This window comes from Plenodomus lingam, assembly GCF_022343315.1.
Source record: "Plenodomus lingam strain CAN1 chromosome Unknown contig_18, whole genome shotgun sequence".
Taxonomy (NCBI): domain Eukaryota; kingdom Fungi; phylum Ascomycota; class Dothideomycetes; order Pleosporales; family Leptosphaeriaceae; genus Plenodomus; species Plenodomus lingam.
In genome coordinates, this window is record NW_027093935.1 from 1,608,167 (window position 1) to 1,627,759 (window position 19,593).

Sequence of the window (19,593 nt, forward strand, 5' to 3'; positions counted from 1 at the left end):
AGCTCTGCCTTAGTAGTTAAAGTAGTAACAGTTGCTTGTTAAGCTGCCTTCTAAATAATAGGTCCTCTAAAGAGCGTGATTAGGTATCTATATAATAATTACTAAGTATTAATATTATTAGCAAATAACGCATTACTATATATTATAAGCTTATTAGGATCCCTATTCCTATATTAGATTAATTAGTATTAAGTTTAGTATAGATAGATAATCACTTAATTAACTACATTAAAGTGTTATTTAGATAGGTTAGTAAGGTATTAGGAGAGCTAGGAGGCTATATAGGCAATATTAGGGCGCACTATAATTAAGGTGTAAAGGATTAATCTAACGCGCTCCTAATAGTACTTAATCTCTTTTTTAGTGGCTTCTCCTATGCTCTTTTTAATATCTTTACTTAATAGTAGTATAGTAGGGAATTTTCCTATCTCTACTAGATTAAATTTCTTTGTAATCTTGTTAATATATTTATTATAAACAAGCGTTATTATCTATCTCTTTCTATCCTAGATTACTCTTACCCCTAGAAGCCAGCTTACAGGTCCCTTCTCTTCTATAGTATATCTTTGCTTTAGAGCTTGGATAACTTTGTAAGCTTAGCTTTCGTAGTTTTAGTAATAGAGTGATAGGATATCGTCCACATAGAATATTAACAAGATACTGCAATCTCTATTAAAGAATAGGCATAGCTCCTCTTTAGAAGTAATAAGCTTATTTTCTTAGAGTGTAGTTAAGAGCTTGTTATACTATAATAATAGTAAGTCTTTTAATCTATATAGAGCTTGTTTAAGCTTAATGCACTTCCTAGGTATTTAATATCCTTTAGGTAGCTTGTAGATAACTATAGGGTGTTAATCCCTTAAGGCGTTAAGGAAAGCTCTAATAATATTATATTAATATATCTTAAGATTAAACTTAGCTCTAATAGCTATTATAGTCCTAAAGGTTTAAGCTACTAGGGTAGCTGCGTAGGTTAAATAAATTAAGTTAGTAAGCTATAGATCTCCTCTTACTACTATCCTTGCTTTACACTTAATTAGGTAACTATCCTAATTAAGCTTGTATGTAAACACCTATTTAAGTAGGAGCAGACGCTCTCCTATATTTAGCCTATTAATCTCCTCCTAGGTACTAGCTTTTAGCAGAGTATTAATTTCTTTATATGCTGCGTCTCTAAATTGCTGTCCTATTTAGTAGTTATAGAGATCCTTCTATTATTTTAGCTCTTTTTATAGAGCGTCCTAGTGCGTATTTCTTTTAGGGTTTTTAGGAGATTTACTCCCTATTACTACTGCAATTACAGCGTGGATTATAGTATTTAGTTTAGGATATACTAAAAGATTATATAAGGGATTTCTAATTAGATCTATATCTAATAGATCTATTACTATATATATCCCTATACTTATAGAGCCTCCTAGTAGTTAATTAGGGTCCTGTCCCTAAGCTCGCTTACTAACACGCGTTAGTGGCAGTCCTTTAACTTGCAGTTTTCTACTTCTTCTAGGAGCTCTAGGTGCCGCTTGTAAGGGATCTGCAGGAGATACAGAATCTAGTCCTAAAGCGGGTAGGTAGGAGCTCTGCTTACTACCCCTATAAGAGCTAGATAGGGTGCCCTTACCTATCTCTGTGCTCTTATAGAGTAACCTACTAATAGCACTCTCCCCTCTAGGTCTTTCCTAGGAGCTACCTATTGTGGCGTTAAAGTAAGTTAGATTACTACTATCTTAGGTAGTAAGACCCTAATCTATAACCTATATAGATCCTTTATCTCCTATACTAAAGTTTAGTTCTAGTATTAGTTTAGGAGTTTAGAGCCCTATTAGCTTAGGGGACTTTATATAGAACCTTTGTGCTAAGCTAGCTATGCTTAGTACCTACGCTAGAGGTGTCTGCTTAGGGGGTTGTGAATTACTAGGCTAGCTAGCCTAATTATCTACCTCCTCTAGCTCTACCCTACCCCCTAGCTCCTGCGCTAGGTTTAGTCCTCCTTGCTTACTAGACTTCTTATATTGCTCTACCGCAATACAAAGCTAATTAAAGATATTAAGCTCTTTATATACTTCTCCTATATTATAGATCTTATCTTTGCTAATAATATTAACTATCTTTTAAGCCTCTAACTATTAAAGCTACTCTAGATCTTTCTCTTTATAGAAAAGATCCTTATTAAAGGTAATGTTCTGCGTTATAATAATCTAATTAAGCAAGGGGATCTATATCCTATATATATTAGATGCTCTATATCCTACTAGATATCTAATATAACTCTAAGGGTTTACCTTAAAAACCCTCTTATAACGCCTGGCTGCTTAATCTCTATTAAGGGGGTAAGCTTAACAGCTATAGGCGTATATTCTGCTCCAACCAGGGCGGAGATTAGCAGTTGCCTCCCTTATCTGCTCTAGTTGCTACTACCTAAAGTATCTAGTAAACTAACAATCTAGTACTTTGTTAGGTGATATTATATTGTAAGCATAGGACGGGCTTATATTATAGAGCTAAGTCGCTGCTTTAATAATTTTAGGCTAGAGCTTTGTTAGTAGGTTAGCACTAATCCTTATTTTAATTAGAGGCGATACGCGTTTCCTACTTGTTCTAATACCTTAAAAGGACCTTCCTATTATTTAGATAGTTTTTAACTAGGTTATAAAATAGTAAGATTAGTAGTGGATAGATAAATATAGTTACTAACCTTCTAGTTAATAGGATAGTAATAGCGATTAGTAGTAGAGCGTATTTAGTCTTAAGCTCTTTCTATATTTTCTTTAGCAATCTTCTATACGTTGTGTATCTAAGTAGCAAGGGATAAGGTGTCCTTATAGTTTAGTTTCTCTAGTATAGTAGATAAGGTCTTTTCTAGTTTCTAGTACTAACTTTACTTTAGTAAGGAACTAAAAAGGAGCTAATATAGAGCTATACTAATTAATAAATATAGAAAGGTACTTTAGGCATAGTCTATTATAGGTAGTAGCCTACTCTAGTTATCCTAGTAATAGGATATAAAAGGCCTTAGTCTCTAATTAATATACTTGTTTATAATCTTAGTTTATCTATTAGTCTATTTATAGTAGGTAGTAGAGAGCTTAATTTTAGTGCCTATAATCTAATAGAACTTAGACTAGAAACTAGATATAAACTAAGGGCCTTAATTAGAAATAATAGTATCTAGAGTGTGTCTAAATTAGTACACCTACTATATAAATAAGGTAGCTATACCTTAGGCGTCTATAGTTTTATAGCAAGGGATAGTAATAGCTTGCTTTAATAGGTAATTAATAATAACTATAATCTAATTATAACTATATTAATCCTAGGGAAAATCCTTAAAATTAATGCATAGGTGCTATATTAGTAGACTAGGGATAGAAAGGGGGTAGAGCATGCCTAGGAGTTAGTGTTATCTTAGGTGCCCTCTCCTATATAGGATATAATTCTAAATATAGCGTTTATAGGTAGTCTCTATACCTTTCTAGTAGTAATATTAGGCTAGAATCTAATAGGTTTTAGTAGCTAATAGGTAGGTAGTAGACACTTAATTATAAGCCTTATAAATTAGTCTAGTATATAGGACTAATCTAGCAGGCACGCAAAGTTAATCCTAGTAGAGAAGGAGTCTATTTTCTATCTAATAGTGCTTAGTATTATAGACTAGCCTTAAGGGAGAATGCAATAAGCGTTAATAATAGTATTTAGTATCTTAAAGGAGAGATAAGCCCTCCACGCCTTTTTATAGGTGTCTAGTGTGTTCGCTTAGTAGCAGTGTTAGACTTAGTCTGTCTTGTGTTAGACCTAGGCTTAGGTATAAGCCCAAGTCCTTCACATACCCCTAACCTTCCCCCACAAACTATCGTGAAATCGTCTTTCTAGGGGTCTAGGGTTATATCTTTGTCCTCTATAATCTATATTAGGCTTTATTGCTATATTTTTTTAGTTTTATTATTATATCTTTATATTCTTTCCTAATTTGTAACAGGCCTATATATTAAGTAGTACGCGTGTATAGTGTCTATACGCTTATTTTAGCACCCTACTATAAAAGTTCTAACATAGCTATCCTACCCTACTATAAATTTCCTAAACTTACTTTGTTACACAACAGATTTTCCCTACTAATTAGCCCTCTCTCTACTCTTTCTCTATTAATCCTGCTTATCTAGCCCCTATTATATCCTTATCTACCGCTGCTAGTACTAGTAGTAAGGATCTACTATAAGGTAGTTAGACCCCGCGCTAGGCCTATTAAGATAAGGTGCGTACTTTTAATATTCTCCCTATATTTCCTGTACTAACTTTTTGCTTAGCACACATCTCCCTAAACATAGTTACTTAGTAGCTTTATTATTTCTAGTAACTTAGATAATAAGGAATATAATAGTAGCTTTGTAAAGCTACTTCCCTATAATTAGTGTATTAACTAGCTTTGTCTCTTTAGTAAGTGTAACTATTAGGAAGGTAGTAGTAAGTTCCCCTTAATTTGTGTTTTCTTTATAGCGAGTTCTAACTGTGTCTAGGGCGTTTATATAAGTCTTATTATTATAGTTATAAGACCTATACTAGGTTAGAGGCTATACTTACTAATAATCCTAACGTCCGCTAAGCCCTCTATAACTAGCTTTAGTTTTATTATAGTTACTAGGAGGATCGCCTCTATATTACAAAGAAAGGGACCCTTAGGACCTTTATAGGAAAACCTACTAAAGGCACTTACTACTAGTTTGTGCTATAGTTCTACTAGCTCTACTATTATTTTAAGGATCTTATATTAAGGGCTTAAACTAATAATACTATTACTCTACTTGCCCCTACTACCTACTTACGCGCCTATAATTAGTATTAGCTTAGTGCTATTATTCTATCTACTACTAGTACTCTAGCGTTTCCCCTTTAGTCTACTATTACGCCTTTATATAGTAGTTATAGCAACAATAATATTATATAGCTTGCTGCTGCTACTAGTGTTGCCTTCTAGCGTATTAACTAGTATATAAACAAGACCTAGGCCTAAACTAACCTTTATATTAATAGGCTTAAGAGCGCTGCTAAGCGCACTACCTACAGTATTAAGACTCTTATTATTAGTATTAATTTTCCTTTATTCCCTTTATATATATTCTAATATTTGCTTTCTTTAGGCCTAAGGTGCTACGCGTTAGTAAACTATTAAAGCACTACCTTCCTCCTACTACTACTACTACTATCGCTTGTACTTGTTAACTAAGTCCTCCTCTATCCGCGCTACTAGCAAGCGGCACTGCTATTACTAAGAGATATAGAGGCGTTAGAATAATATAAATAATAGTCTAGGGGGGGCTAGAGGGGGGTTAGTTATAGATAGTAATAGTATAGACATTACTACTTAATTATTAGCTATATTATAAAACTTTAGTAGTAGGGCACTTACTTAGAGTATTATAAGGATAAATAAAAGAAGTCTCTAATACCTTTCTACTTCTTAATTGTAATAAAGGTTTAAGTTATTATTCTAGTTTCCTTTTACCCTTACTTCCTAGCTTTTATGCGTATTAGGCTATTATTATATACAGCATCCCTATACTATTCCTTAAACCTATCTAGAGCCTTAGTATCCTGTACTACCTCTAGTAGGTGCTATGTTAGATTAATATACCCCCTCTATTTTACTAGGACTTAACGCTTTCCTTTTTCTCTTGTATTCTTTGTATAAAGGATCTCTTCTACTTCCTATTTATCTAGCGTTGCATCTTTATTTTCTAGAGTAACTATTAGACCTAGTTATAAGTCCTAAAGCTTCTAGCTTAGTAGTAGGTTATTAGTAGCTCTCTCTAGTAGATCTATATACACAGTCTTATACAAGCTCCCTAGTAAGTCTAATACTACTATAAGTAGAGTAAGAACTTATATTACTTTATACTTTACCTGTAGCTAGTTAAACTTTTTCCTTAGTTAGCTTATCTTTATATTGCGTATTGCAAACTAAACTATATTGCCTTTTAGGAACTTTTTAGCTAGGCGTTAGGACTAGTTTGTTAATTCTTATTATTGTTGCTATTAGAATATAATAGCAGCTTGCGCTAGCTCTATACCCCTCTATAGGTGCGATAAGAACGCTACAGCCTCTCTACAAGGATTCTTAGGCTTTACTAGTAGTAATATTATCTTTTATAGCGTGTCTATAGTATACCTATTTAAATGTAGATTTAGGCTAACACTAGTTATACTAGAGTCCCTATTATTAAGTGCAAGTTAGTAGGCTAGTAGGTAGTTAGGCTAGTTAGTCTGCTTAAAGCATACTATTATACGCAGTACCGCTTACACCTCTTAGTTTGCCTGCTCTATCCTGCTGTCTATCTAGGGGTAGTATATAGTAGATAGTAACTAGTTTATCTTTATTATCTAGTATAATATTATCTAGAAGGATCCTAACTAGTCTAAACCTTAGTTAGTAATAATAGAGGATAGGAAGCCCTAGAATAGCTACTAGTTATCCTAGAAGATCCTTGCATAATAATTAGCTGCTATAGAGACTATTGCTTTAAGCTAAATATATTTAGACAATCTATTAGTAATAACTAATAGGGACTAGGGTTTGCTATTATCTTTTGTAGGTAGGTTAACTATAAAATCTATAGATATTTAGGACTAGTATTGTAACGCGACTAGTATAGGTTACAATAGACCCTATTAGCGCTTCTAGGAGATATAAGCACTATAATAATAGCAATTCTAAATATACTACGCAATGTCTCCTAATATTCTATCCTAATAATAGTCACGGCGTAGTATTTAAAATATTATGTTCTTTTCTAGATATCCTACTAAACCTAATTTATATGCTTGCTATATAATAGTAGTTATAAGGGGTTCCTATATTAGTAACTAAATAATACCCCTTTAAAGTAAAGTGCTGTGTGCGCTAATTATATAGTCCCTAATCTATTGCTTTGTATTAGCTAAAACTAGGAAAGACCTAGCGCCTTTCTAAACTGTATTAAGACGTACTTAGTATGTCTTATCTTCTAGTACTGCTTTGTCCTATAGTGTCTACATATGCAGGTTAGCGAAGAGACTAGCGCCCTTTAGTAACTTAGACGCCTCCTCTGCTTCTAACACTGTAACCTAAATTAATTTAGGGCGTATTACTAACTATAGTGTTGCTTTAGAGGAGTTTAAATCTTGTGGTTACCTACTTAAGGTATTAGGTTATCCTATAAGATAGCTAGGTCTGTACTGTAGGATATACTAATATTTTAAAAGTTCCTCTGCCTACTAGTACTATTACTCGCTTAAGCTTTAAAGGCTAGTAAAGTACTCTAAGTTTTTATAGTCTATAAATATTATAAATAGCTTATAAAAGCTCTATAACTCTACTAACTAACTTTTAAGACACTTAATAATAGCAAGTAATTCCTTATTATATATAGTGTAGTTTTGTCTCTCTAGTGTTAGTACTATAGAGTGGTAAGTAACTAGGCGCTAAACGCCCCTAACTTTTTATAATAAGTAACCCCTAAGAGCATATCCTAAATAGTCTGCTTCTAATAACATTTCTTTAGCTAGGTCCTATTATATTAATACTAGTCCTAATATAAATACCTTTTTTAGTGTATTAAATACACTTTATTCTTCCTCTCCCTATTAGAATAGGGTGTTCTTCCTAGTTAGTTAGTTTAAAGGCGCTACTACTTTAGAAAACTTCGCAATAAAATTATAGTAGAAGTTAGTAAAACCTAGAAAACTCCTTACCTCTCTTATATTCCTAGGGGATTCCTATTCCTATACTGCCCTAAGCTTTTTAGGGTTAGGTCTAAGTAATTTGCCTGCCTTAATAATATAGCCTAGGTAGCGTACCTCCTTAATACTAAAAGTATATTTCTCTAAGTCTAGGTGTAGTCCTGCTTCTTTTAATAGCATAAGTACACGCTTTACTTTTTCTATATAGTTAAACTAGTCTCCTCCTAAATAAATTAGGATATTATTAAGGTAGGCTATTATATACAATCTAAGTAACTCTGCAAGCATAGCATTAATATATTGTTAGAAAGTAGATGGCGCACTACTAAGACTAAATAGATATACTAACTATTTATACAACCTAAACTAGGTACAGAAAGCTATTAAGGACTTATAACCTTCTACTATTCTAACTTTATAAAAGGTAGCGTAAATATCTACTTTTATAAACTACTTTACGCTAGATAGTATGCGCAAAGTTTCCTTAATAAGTAGTAGTAGGTATTAGTCTAATATTATTATGCTGTTAAGTATCTAGTAATCTATACAAAGGCGCTAACTGCCTAATAGCTTCTTTACTAGTAATACTAGAGCTCTAGCTATAGAAGAGCTTGCTTAGATCTAGCCCTTGTCTATTAATCTAGTAAGTTATGTTCTTAGTTCTAGTAATTAATCACGCGATATAGGGTACAGGGGACCCTATAGGGGGTTAGGCTAGGTTCTATCTAGGAGAGTTGTTAACTAAATATAGTAATCTATACTACCTTAATAAGGTAGCAAACTGCTTACTAACTCTTTATTAAACAGGTCCTTAAACTCTTATAGTTCTAGTAGTAACTTTATCTTTCTAGTCTTATACTTAGGTTTATAGGGAACTATGTTACTAGTAATATAGATAGTGTGTATGTTAATAGGACCTCCCTTATTAATACTTCCTAGATATTTTATTAGGCGTAAGTTATATATTACCTATAATATATCTAGTATATTTATTGCAAAAATTTGTACCTATATATCTTCCTATTAGGGTTCTTAGTTTAGTAACCCTACTATAACTAAACCTAAGATAATAGAGATACAGGTAGAATATAGGCGTCTCCCACTCTCTTATACTACTATATTTCCTGCCTTCCTAATTATTAATTCGCCTTATAGAATGTCTATAATAACGCCCTCTCTGTAAAGCTATAGTCTGCCTAGTATTAGTTAATAGGAAAGACAAGGTACTATATAAGCTAAAAGCTAAGACTACTAACTATCTAAATTATAGTCTAATACTACTAACTATACAATTCTTATGCCCTTAGTAATTCCCTAGGTATATTATAAGGGTCGCGGGGGAATATTAATAAAAGTCCTACTAATCTATCTTACTAACTTTTCCTTAACTACACTAAAACACTAGCACCCTAAATTAACTATTGCTTGCACGTTCTCTACTCTACCTAGGAGGAGGGGAATAAAGAAGGGAGGATTATTTAACCCTGCCTTAATATCTAGGGGATACTTAATAGCCTCTATTATTAATAATTCCTCTATTATAGTGTCCTCCTTATACCCCTAACTTGGCCTAGGGTTAGGGGTAGCTAGTTTCCTAAATTAGGGCCGCTTGCTAATGCTGTAACTGTCTTAACACCTACTAGTTATAGTAATAGGGTATTAGGATATGCACACACAAAATAACTGCCCTATCTACACTAGGTGTAGACCTTTGCTAGTTTCTGTGCATTAAACAGGTCCTATAGGATCTAGTTAGGACGTGATATTATTAGTTTAGTAGGTGCACTTAATAAGGCTGCTACTTCTACTATATTTGTGTCGCTGTCCTAATCTAAGTTAGACTTCTACTAGGGTTCCTTAGACTTGCTAGCCTAAAGAAAGCCTAGTTCTAGAGAGGCTATTTTAATATCTACTGTAATTATCTTATATTCCTCTATAGCTATATTATAGTTTATCCTAGAGACCCCCCTATTAAGGGAAACTAAGTATATATAACTATTAAGAGATTACTAAAGTTATAAAAGCTTCTATTTATTATCCTAGTATAAACCTCCTAACTATATAAGGAGCTACACAAAATTCACAAAGAACTCTATAAAAGGCTAATTTTAGCCCTAATATAAGTGTTCTAACGCAACTTAGGCGCGCTCCTGCCTATAATAGTTACTATAATAGAACGCTAGGTAGTTAAGAAACCTACTTATATCCTAACACTTGCGTGCACTATCCTTAAAGTATAGTGCTATAGCGCGCTAGACTATAGGCAATAACTAGGACTAAATATATATAAACCTCGCCTCCTTATCCCTAATAAAGACCTTATCTGCACGCAGTTTAAATTCTATAGTTATTTACTAGGAGGAAAGGTTCACCTTAGTGCTATTATATAGCAAGCTAACTAGGAAGGGTTTATATTATAAGGTAGAAGGGGGCAGAGGTAGTAGATTATTAAACCTAGCAGGCTTAGAGGAGGGTTAGGATAGAATCTAATTGCGTATTTCCTTATTCTGTTAACGTAGTATAGCTATTATAGCAGAGTCTTAAGCCTATTATTCTATTAATCTATAGACCTGTTATATTAGCCTTTCTACTATATTAGGTTACACCTAGTTATTCTAAATATCTAGCGCGTCTATCTCTTATTACTATTATAGTATGTTTAGAAGAAGATACTAAAATATTATAGACTAGCCTTAAGGGAGAATGCAATAAGCGTTAATAATAGTATTTAGTATCTTAAAGGAGAGGTAAGCCCTCCGCGCCTTTTTATAGGTGTGCAATATGTTCGCTTAGTAGTAGTGTTAGATTTGGTCCGTCTTGTGTTAGACCTAGGCTTAGGTATAAACCTAAGCCCTTCACAGCGTCTACTATAAGGTAGACAGTCCCTCTAGTCTTATAATTAATAGTTATTAGGCCTAGTGCTGTAGTAATAAAATACTTAAGCGCTTTTATTGCTACCCTCTATAGTTCTTCCTATATCTACCTAGTGTTAACTCGTAGGAGTATAAATAATAGCTTTGCTTAGATAGCAAAGCTAGGAACCTATATCTAGTAGTAGTTATATATCCTAACAAATATCTAGACTTCCTTTATATTTCTATATTCTAGCTATTTCACAATCTTTTCTACCTTTATATAGTTAAGGTATCTTCCTTTAAAGCTAACCTTATAGCCTAAAACGCTAAGACAAGCTATACTCTAGTAATATTTCTTTCCTAAAACTATACCCCCCGCTTGCTTAATATCTACTAGGACTTAGTTAAGCTGCTGCACCTACTTAGGCACAAATCTCTAGACCCTAGGAAGCGCCTCTTTGCCCCTATAGTTAGTCTTAGGCCCCCTACTATTATATTATCTATAAACAGTATTATATAAGGGGAATAATCGCGTAGTATTTTTATTATAATTCTCTAAAAGGCTACTACTAAGTTTGTTGCTCCTTATACTATAGTGTAGGATTATAGTAGGCTAATAGGGGTATATATAGTAGTTATATCTCTACTATCTAGATAAAGGGTAATCTAGTTATATCCTAAAAATATATCTATTAGGGATAATATCTTGCACCTAGTAAATTTCTTAGAGAATTTATCTATAGTTAGAGGTAGGTTTGTGTCCCTCTAGCTAACCTTGTTTATATAGATAGTATTTTAGACTAGTTAGTACTTCCTATCTTTCTTTGCTACTAAGAAATATAGGTTCTAGTACGGGCTATTGCACCTCTTAAGTGTTCCTTAATCTAGACGCTCTTCTAATATCTAAATAAATTCTTCTTCTACTGCCTTAGCTACTAGGAAACTGCGTATTTGCTATGCTTTATATAGGATTATCTTTATTTAGTAAGCTAGGCTAATATCCTAAGTAATGCGTCTACTTTCTCTAAAGTTAAAGGTAATAGCTACTTCTCTATTAAGAATTATTTCTTAAAATAGAGTCCTTTCTACTACTAATAAGTCTAGACTAAATTTCTACTCTTGCATCCTCTTAGTAGTTAGCCTAGACCCTCTTAGAAATAATATATATCTTTTCTTAAAAAGATAGTTAAAAGGGCTAAGGTTAACTCTTTCGCGAATACTAAGCTTTAGTAGCTAGTTTTCCTTAGCTACTATTTTCTAGTCCTCCCTTCTAAACTCTATATCCTTATCCTTCTCTTTTAGGTTATCTACTAGTTAGAGTTTCTTGCTAACTTTTTTATACTTAGTGCGTGCTTTAGTAACTATTTATACTACTTTTTATTACGCGCCTTAATTTAGCTTATATATTACTAATATTAGGTTTAGCTACTAGATAGCCTATAGGTCCTTGCTTGCCCCTACACTATATCCTATAGTTCGTGCTACCTATTTTTCTAGCATCTTTTTATCTACTAAGGTGAATAGTTGTCTATATTTACTAAATCCTACCTATAGTTCTATATAGTTAGCCTCTTGCAGAAATTTTATATATACTATTGTGGAAATTTGGATTACTAAGGTTAGGAATGATTTAGGAGATGGATTATTAGATTGTATCTACTACAATCAGACTTATATATATAGAGCTTCAGCTACCCTTACTAGAAGGTGAATAATTAGTAAACCTTCCTTACTAGAGCTCCTGCTTTTTGTTAGGCACTTGGCAGTAAGCTGGCAGTTGATTAGATAGTGGGTCATACAGGGGTATTAACCAGGATTGATCGGGATTGATCGGGATCAAGATGCTCCGTGATCTAGTTAATATCCCTCCTGCAACAACTATATATTCTACTATATAGCACTTAACTCCTAGGTATTAATTTTATAGTAACTCTTTTCTAAGCAAGGGTCCTGCTATTAGTTTTCTAATTTGTTATTCTCTCCTATTTTATCTCTATCTTCTAGCTTTAGGTCTAAGGCTATAAAGACTGCATTCCTTTCCCTATCTAAGGATAGCACCTAGCAGGTAACCCTCTTATAGATGTTATCCTAAATAGCTAGCCTAGTAGAGGTATACTATAGCCCTCCTAATATAGCTAAGTAGGTTAGGTTTATAATTACCCTAAAATAAGTTAGGGTCTCTACTTCCCCTATATATACTAGCATATTCCACGCAGTTCTAATAAATAGGTCTATCCTACTGTTAGCTATAACTACCCCCTGCGTATATCCTAGGGTCTAGGCTAGTGTCTTAATAGGTACCTATAATACCTACGCAGCACTTAATCTTAAGAGATTTATTTATGCCCCTATATTAATTAGGTAGTTTACTGTGTTCCCCCTTATACTAGTCTAGCATGTTAGTAGTTCTGCGTAGAGAGTTATCTAATTTAATTCCTAGTTAGCGTAATACTTATCTTTTTCTTCTTATATAACTAAATCTTTTCTATACCTATCTAAGTTTTATTTAAATTAGAGCCTTGCCTAGGTATTATATACTTCTAGTATTACGCGTATATTACGCTAACCTAGCGTAGGGTTCTTTATTTCTAGCTCCTCTAATTAGTTAATATAGCTAAAGGGTAGAACTAGCGCACCCTTTAGATACCTATTTAGGACTAGCGTACTTTCTAGGCCCCCTAGCTCTACTATATTTACCCCTCTAAATTAGTTATTATCCTCTAGGACTTAAGTCTAGGGGTCCTATAATAATATCTTAATTTATTCCTGTAGATAATCTTGCCCTAGTAGGTTAGCTACTATAATTCCTTATACTTCCTACCTAAGAAAAGTAGCTACTATTTAGTTTAGGCTTAGGCGTATTATTTCCTTAAACTCCTTATTCTTTACTTCTTTAAACTATACTTTTCTTCTTATTACTAGTAGGTCCTAATTAGGCCCTAAATTCGTATAGCCTTTACCTATATTATCTAGTAACTAGATTATTATAAAGGGGTCTATATAGGCCTAAGCTAGGTATAGAATCTCTAGGGTCTTTTTAAGTTCTATCTCCTTACTTGCTCCCTCTTCTTAGTTTACTAGGTTTTGTGCTAGTCTTCCTCGCCCGCGCTTCTAGATTAATCCTGTCCTTACTTCTTCTAAGACTTAGTCCCTTTGCTTTTCTTTCTCCCTTATAAAGGCGTGGATCCTAGGTATATTCTTGTCTACTAATCCTAGGATAATATATCTTAAGTCTATATAATCTAGCGTTATTACTACTAGGTCTTCCTTATTAGTTTATAGTATTTAATAGTTTAAGAACTACTTATATTCTTTTTAAGTATTTACTAGTTCTAATCCTTAATTCTAGGAAGATATTGCGTTAGCTCCCGCTCTTTTTACTACTAGGTAGTCTAGTCCTTAAGTCTACCTCTACTACTAGCCTCTTAAATCTATTCTGTTAAATAGTTCTAGCTTAACCTATAACACTAGCTAGCTAAGGATATCCTTAGTAACTTTATAGTATTTACGCAACTTTTTCTTTATCTAGTAAAGAGTATAGTTCTATAGTACTAGCTTAGTAACCTGCCCTAGTCTTTTATATAATAGTCTGTAGTAAAATGTCCTAGTCCTTATTTCTAGATTCTAGGAAGTGCTTACCTACCCTAGCGCTATAACTTCTAGCTAGGGGGGGTAGTCTCTTACTAGGTAGGTTTCTAATCTATATATATTGCAGGTAGGTAGTTTCTTATTATACCCCCTATAACTCTATAGCCCTAGCTAAGTAGTTAACGTTTACGCAGGGCCCTAGGTTCTTAGCTAGTTTATTAGTAACCCTCTAATTACTATAGTATTCTAATATATTCCTTACTCTATCCTAGCGTTAGTTATATATATAATAAAGTAGAGCTAATTTACTAGGCTTTTTAGTAGTAGGCCTATTATATAGTATTCCTATAGCCTATTAGCCTTAGCTAAACCTATCTTTATTTTTCCTAGTACCCTAATTAACTAGTCTATTTCTAGGTTAACGTTTAGTAGTAGCTAGGTGGTGGCTTGCTCCTTTCTAACGCCTTTTACTACCTCTATAATTTCCTCCTTTATAGGCGTGGCTTTTACTAACTCTAATATCTAATATACCTACTAAGTATCTTCCTCTATTTAGCTAGCTAATATATATTTTATTCCTTCTCTTTACTAATAGATTCTTTTAATATAGGCGTAGATCTTCTCTAGCCTATAGCTTGCTACCTTATTACTATTAGGGCCTCCTAGTATACTAAGCAAGACTAGCTCTTTATCTACCTAGGGTAACCCCCTAAAGAAGAAGAATCTAACTTTGCTTTTATATAGCTATTTAGATACTAGGCAGACATTACTATATATAATAAAATTAGTATAATAGTCTAAGAGACCTAGGAAGTTTCTAGAGGCCTCTTATATATACGTATCTAGGAAGGTTTAGGTACCTATCCTTTAGGCTATATCCTAGTCCCTCTAGTGCTCCTTTATAGCTTCCTGCAGCTCCTCCTAGTCTTGCTTCTAGTAGGGTCTAAGCTTCTTTATAAATGTTCTGCATATAGTATTATAGAAGTCTAGCAGAATTTTTAGTTAGTCTACTTTATCTAGCCCCCTATTTTCTGCTTAGTAGTTATAGTTATCTAGGAACTCTATAACCTCCCTCCCCTAGAACTAAAAGTTAGTTTTCCTAGGCCTTATTAGGACTAGGACTTTTCTTAGGGGTCTAGAGGATTCTATTTTAGTTAATCCTAGGGTAATATTGCTTTCTCTAGGTATAGTTACTAGTAAAAAGAATAGGCTTAGCTAAGGTAGTAGGTTTCTATAAATGTTAAAGGAGGTGTATAAACTAGTAATATTAATTAAAATTATTAGATAAGTTAGTATCTGCTTGCTTATATTACTTTCCCCCTTTCCTATCTCTTACTTTTATAGACTGTCTCCTCTTCCTTAGTAGCTATGTCCCTAATACCCTTCCTAAATAGTGCTAGCACTTGTATTTTTTTTTTAAGTAGGTTCTTATTATATTAGTAATATTAGCCTAGCCCTATTTTTCTACTAATAGCGTAAACTATCCTGTAGCCTTTGCTATAGCTCTTCTATTAGTAGTAATATTCTAGGTGTTCTAGTACTTCTAGTATTACTAATGCTTCTTGTAGTTCTAATTATTCTAATAGTTCTAGTTATTCTAGTTCTAGTTATTCTAGTTCTAGTTATTCTAGTTGTTCTAGTTCTAGTTGTTCTAGTTCTAGTTGTTCTAGTTCTAGTTGTTCTAGTTCTAGTTATTCTAGTTATTCTAGTTCTAGTTGTTCTAGTTCTAGTTATTCTGGTCGTTCTAGTGTTTCTAATGTTTTCTAGTTAGCCTCTTAGTATTATTACTCTATTCCTACTAACGCGCGTTAGCCACGTCCTAATATAGGCCTACTATTTTTACCTTAATAATTTTAATTATTAATACTACCTATTTTCTAATTTTTCTTTACCCCCCTTATACTAGAAGAAACGTCCTCTTGGTTGTATGCTGCTAGGCCCTCCCCTTTACTAAGATAAGATAAGTTCCCCTTAGGCTTTGCTATTTAAACTATTAGGGAGAGTAACCTATTTAAATAAGGAGAAGTAGGAGGGGCACAGTTTAATAGTAGTAATCCTATAGTAGAGGATATAAATTTAATGCAGGTTTATAAGAGAAAAGTTAACATTGTAGAGTTAAAGTAAAGTCTCTAGGAGTGATACTACTCTATCCTCTAATCCCTCTTGCCTTTATACTATTTAACCCGCCTAACCTTTTAGGCTAAGGCTTGTTTTCTCCCATACACCCCGTGCTACAGCACAATAGGTATAGCTTAAGAGTAATAGATCTTAGTATTAAAGTGCGACTACTTAGGAAAGCTTTATACCTATCTACTATAAGCTAAAAGCCTTAATAAGATTATATAGGTGTTTAAAATATTTAAGAGCTTAATACTTAACTAATATAAGCTTAGTATAGTTAAGATTATGCAAGATAATAACATTGCAACACTCCCTTAGTGTAGCAAATCTTGCTTTTAGATCTAGGCAGGTAACAATAGTATTAAAATTAAGAGCTTACCTATATATACCTATAAACCTAATAGAGGAGCAGAAAGAGCAGGGTAGGAGATTATAACAAAATTAATTAAAATAAGGATTAGTGCTAACCTACTAACAAAGCTCTAGCCTAAAATTGTTAAAGTAGTAACTTAGCTCTATAATATAAGCCTGTCTTATGCTTACAATATAATATTACCTAATAAAGTGCTAGATTATTAGTTTACTAGATACTTTAGGTAGTGGCAACTAGAGCAGATAAGGGAGGCAACTGCTAATCTCCGCCCTGATTAGAGCGGAATATACGCCTATGGCTGTTAAGCTTACCCCCTTAATAGAGATTAAGTAGCTAGGCGTTACAGGAGGGTTTTTAAGGTGAACCCTTAGGGTTATATTAGATATCTAGTAGGATACAGAGCATCTAATATATATAGGATATAGATCCCCTTACTTAATTAGATTATTATAACGCAGAACGTTACCTTTAATAAGGATCTTTTCTATAAAGAGAAAGATCTAGAGTAGCTTTAATAGTTAGAGGCTTAAAAGATAGTTAATATTATTAGCAAAGATAAGATCTATAATATAGGAGAAGTATATAAAGAGCTTAATATCTTTAATTAGCTTTGTATTGCGGCAGAGCAATATAAGAAGTCTAGTAAGCAAGGAGGACTAAACCTAGCGCAGGAGCTAGGGGGTAGGGTAGAGCTAGAGGAGGTAGATAATTAGGCTAGCTAGCCTAGTAATTCACAACCCCCTAAGCAGACACCTCTAGCGTAGGTACTAAGCATAGCTAGCTTAGCATAAAGGTTCTATATAAAGTCCCCTAAGCTAATAGGGCTCTAAACTCCTAAACTAATACTAGAACTAAACTTTAGTATAGGAGATAAAGGATCTATATAGGTTATAGATTAAGGTCTTACTACCTAAGATAGTAGTAATCTAACTTACTTTAACGCTATAATAGGTAGCTCCTAGGAAAGACCTAGAGGGGAGAGTGCTATTAGTAGGTCACTCTATAAGAGCACGGAGATAGGTAAGGGCACCCTATCTAGCTCTTATAGGGGTGGTAAGTAGAGCTCCTACCTACCTGCTTTAGGACTAGATTCTGTATCTCCTACAGATCCCTCACAAGCGGCACCTAGAGCTCCTAGAAGAAGCAGAAAACCGCGAGTTAAAGGACTGCCACTAACGCAAGTTAGTAAGCAAGCTTAGGGATAGGACCCTAATAAACTACTAGGAGGCTCTATAAGTATAGGGATATACATAGTAATAGATCTATTAGATATAGATCTAATTAGAAATCCCTTGTATAATCTTTTAGTATATCCTAAACTAAATACTATTATCTACGCTGTGATTGTAGTAGTAATAGGGAGCAAATTACCTAAAAACCCTAAAAGAAATACGCACTAGGACGCTCTACAAAAAGAGCTAAAATAATAGAAGGATCTCTATAACTACTAAATAGGACAGCAATTTAGAGACGTAGTATATAAAGAAATTAATACTCTACTAAAAGCTAGTACCTAGGAGGAGATTAATAGGCTAACTAAGGGAGAGCGTCTACTCCTACTTAAATAGGTGTTTATATATAAGCTTAATTAGGATAGTTACCTAATTAAGTGTAAAGCAAGGATAGTAGTAAGAGGAGATCTATAGCTTACTAACTTAATTTATTTAACCTACGCAGCTACCCTAGTAGCTTGAACCTTTAGGACTATAATAGCTATTAGAGCCAAGTTTAACCTTAAGATATATTAATATAACGTTGTTAGAGCTTTCCTTAACGCCTTAAGGGATTAACACCCTATAGTTATCTGTAAGCTACCTAAAGGATATTAAATACCTAGGAAGTGCGTTAAGCTTAAACGAGCTCTATATAGATTAAAAGACTTACTATTATTATAGTATAACAAGCTCTTAACTACACTCTAAGAAAATAAGCTTATTACTTCTAAAGAGGAGCTATGCCTATTCTTTAATAGAGATCGCAGTATCTTGTTAATATTCTATGTGGACAATATCCTATCACTCTATTACTAAAACTACGAAAGCTAAGCTTACAAAGTTATCCAAGCTCTAAAGCAAAGATATACTATAGAAGAGAAGGGACCTGTAAGCTGGCTTCTAGGGGTAAGAGTAATCTAGGATAGAAAGAGATAGATAATAACGCTTGTTTATAATAAATATATTAACAAGATTACAAAGAAATTTAATCTAGTAGAGATAGGAAAATTCCCTACTATACTACTATTAAGTAAAGATATTAAAAAGAGCATAGGAGAAGCCACTAAAAAAGAGATTAAGTACTATTAGGAGCGCGTTAGATTAATCCTTTACACCTTAATTATAGTGCGCCCTAATATTGCCTATATAGCCTCCTAGCTCTCCTAATACCTTACTAACCTATCTAAATAACACTTTAATGTAGTTAATTAAGTGATTATCTATCTATACTAAACTTAATACTAATTAATCTAATATAGGAATAGGGATCCTAATAAGCTTATAATATATAGTAATGCGTTATTTGCTAATAATATTAATACTTAGTAATTATTATATAGATACCTAATTACGCTCTTTAGAGGACCTATTATTTAGAAGGCAGCTTAACAAGCAACTGTTACTACTTTAACTACTAAGGCAGAGCTCCTTGCGCTTAAGCAAGTAAGCAAAGAAGCAATAGCGTTAAAACGCTTTTTAACTAAAATACACCTTACTTTAGATACTACCTAGATAATTAATTATAATAATTAATAAACTATTAGGTTAGTAGTAGGTAATAATAAAAGGATTACTACTAAGCTGCGCTATGTGGATATTTAAAATATATAGCTAAGATAAGAGCATACAAAGGGATCTTTCTATATTACCTACCTACCTACTAGTAATATACTAGCTAATAGGCTTACTAAAAACCTAACTATATAATAATTTATAAGGTTTAGGGAGC